Below are 3281 nucleotides of genomic sequence, written 5' to 3'. Positions count from 1 at the left end.
TCTCGGAGTCTACCGGAAAGGAGTAACGGAGAGGGAACACAATAAATAACAGAGCAATCAAATGTAACACAAAGCAAGATGCGGCAATACGTTGTGCTAGGGGTGACCTAACGTAGGGATAGGCGATACCGGCGAAGGGGGGAAACATCCGGGGAAGTATTCCCATTGTTTCGTATTTTCGGGCAGATGAACCGGAGAGGGAAAGTTGCATGTTCGCTATGCTAGGGACGTGTGACGGACGAACGGATTGTGTATCCGAATTCGTCTCGTCTTTCTGAGCAACTTTCATGTAGAAAACATTTTCATCCGAGTTACGGATTATTTTCTACTAATTTCCAAAGTTTAAAGGATTTTTTCAATTTATTTAATTCGAATATAAACAGTGAAATGTTTTTTTAACTCAGTAGGGGCTAGTCACACTCAATGACAGGTGGGGTCAAGGAACTGGGTTGACTCAGTCAACACGTTTACTAGTCAACCAATGAACAGCGCATTGGGCCCTACTTGTTATTGGCACAAACTATTGATTAGGCTTTTTAAACAAAAGGGGCCACATGTCATCTATACATAGACTATTCTAGTCATTAATTAACACCTAGTAGTACTAATCTAAGCAAGGACCGGCCACTACTCCGGCCATGTGCACGACGCACACACAGCACACACAAGTTAGTAGGCTAGGAGTTATCAACATAAGATGTCATTTTGTGATTTTTGTAGGATTTAATTCAGGCGACTTTTGAATTTGGTCCAATGAAAAGAATTGAACCCTGTCAAGTGTACTACACACCCCTATAAATATTTCTCATAATAAAATTTGTTTTGCTGTTGTTTTGCAACTACACAAAGGGCTAATCAGTGTTACAGTAGCAGAGCTAGCCAGCGCTACAGTAACATTCAGCAGCTACAGTAGTATTAAGCAAAGCAGCAGCGACAGGAGCTCGGCGACGCGAGCGGGGCGCAACGGCCGGCCGAAACGTGGGCAGCGCGGGCGCGGGGCAGGCGCGGGACTCGTCCAAGAGCGGCTAGGCACGCACGAGCGTGGCCCGGTGAGCAGCAATACGCAGCAGCAGACATGCGACGGTCTCGGGCGAGCTCGAGGTTGAGTGCAGGGGAGCATGGCAAGGCGAGTTGGGGCGGAGTTGGCCTCCTGGGAGTGTGCCGAGCACATCTACGTGCTCGGTTGAGCCGAATAGCGGCGACGACGGGCACGGCCGCGGAGGCGAGCTCCGGACACGGCGAGCAGCTAGGCTACGGGCGCGGAAAAGATGCGCGAAGAGAGGGGAAGAAGCGGCGCTCACCGGGTGGCTCAAGGTGGCCGGCGAAAGATTAGGAGCGCAGAGGCGAGGTGGATCAACGCGGTTGCAGCGGCGTCGATAGACGGAAGGGCGCGAGGCGATGGAGGAGTTGTGCTGCTCCCCGTGACGAAGTAGAGCGCCACGGTGAAGGAGTCGAGGTCGCCGGAGCTCCTGAACCGGTCGCGGTGATGGGTGGACGCCGGTAGACGCGTCAGTGGCAGCGGCGCGTCGACGAGAGACGGATCTGGAGGAAGGAAGAGGCGGAGAGAGCGAGGGGAGTGACGAGCGAATGGGGGATGGGATCGCGTGGCGCCCTTATCCCCTCCCGGCGTCGGCGTGGCAGCGCGGGGAGGTGCGCCCGGTCCGACGGGAATGAACGGGAGCGCCCCGGTCGGCTGTACAGGGAAAGGAGGCGATGGACGGAGTTAGGTGGGCTGGCTGGGTGGGAGTGGGCCGAGGCCCAGGAGGAGCCATGGGGTTGTGACCTTTTTTTTATATGTTTTGTTTTCTTTTTATAGTTTCTGTTTTTCAATTAAGTTTCCTTTTATTTACTTATTTTTGGTTTTATAAAATATAAACCTAGCCCCAAAATTAGTATTATTATTTAGGATACTGGCATAATTAATTTGACACAATAATAAAATAGGTTTCTATTTGTTTAATATTTAACGGCTGTTAATAATTGTTTTAGTCACTGTTTTAATTATTTTAATGGATTTAAACATTTTATAAAAGTGTGGTTTCTTCACCACAATTACTTTTGCATTATTTGGCACAACTCGAACATTTTAGTTTTAAAGTTTTAAAGTTTTTGTTATTTGACTTTATTTTAAATTTGAATCATTTTTGAACCATCGCGAGATTAGGAACAGTAACCGCGGTGACGTGGCATCATTAACAGAGGTTTACAGTAGCTTAATTATCCGGATGTCACAATATTCATGCCCCAATCATGAGCTCTCAAGAGAAATTATTATTCAGAACTTTTATGCTCGACTTTCTCATAATGATCGATCCTTGCTCGATACTTCTTGTACTGGTTCTTTTATGAAGAAGGATATTGAATTCAAATGGGATTTATTGGAAGAATTAAACGCAATTATGAAGATTGGGAACTTGACGAGGTAAGGAGTCAGGTATAAACCATAAGTTTGATTGTGTTAAATCTTTTACGGATACCGATGCTTTTCGTGATTTTAGCACTAAATATGGACTTGACTCTGATATAGTATCTTCTTTCTGTGAATCATTTGCTACTCATGTTGACCTCCCTAAGGAGAAGTGGTTTAAATATCATCCCCCCATTAAAGTGAAAGTAGTAGAACCTATTAAAGTTTAATAAGAAACTATTATTTACAATGTTGATCCTATTGTTTCTACTGCTTATATTGAGAAACCACATTTTCCTGTTAGAATAAAGGATCATGCTAAAGCTTCAACTGTGGTTCGTAAGATTTATACTAGAACACCTACACCTCCTGAACAAATTAAAGTTGAACCTAGTATTGCTATGGTTAAAGATCTCTTGGTTGATAATATTGATGGGCATGCTATTTATTTCTGTGATGAAGCTGCTAGAATTACTAAACCCGATATTAAAGATAAACATAGACATGTCGGCATGCCTATTGTTTCTGTTAAAATTGGAGATCATTGTTATCATGGCTTGTGTGATGTGGGTGCTAGTGTGAGTGCAATTTCTTATACTCTATATGAAGAAATTATGAATGATATTGCACCTGCTGAGATAGAAGATATTGATGTGACTGTTAAGCTTGCTAATAGAGATACTATATCACCAGTTCGGATTGTGTCATGGTTTTGTCACGGCAGATGTCCTCATGAAAGGACTTAGTCGTGGAGCCATCGCAACGGGTTAGCTTGAAGGGGTTAAAGCAGACAAGGGGCGCGACGAATTATACTGGTTCAGCCCCTTATGATGAAGGTAAAAGCCTACGTCCAGTTGTGTGGAATTGCTCGGGG

Source organism: Triticum dicoccoides, chromosome 4A, assembly GCF_002162155.2.
Source record: "Triticum dicoccoides isolate Atlit2015 ecotype Zavitan chromosome 4A, WEW_v2.0, whole genome shotgun sequence".
NCBI lineage: Eukaryota > Viridiplantae > Streptophyta > Magnoliopsida > Poales > Poaceae > Triticum > Triticum dicoccoides.
Note: the sequence above shows the minus strand (reverse complement) of the source record.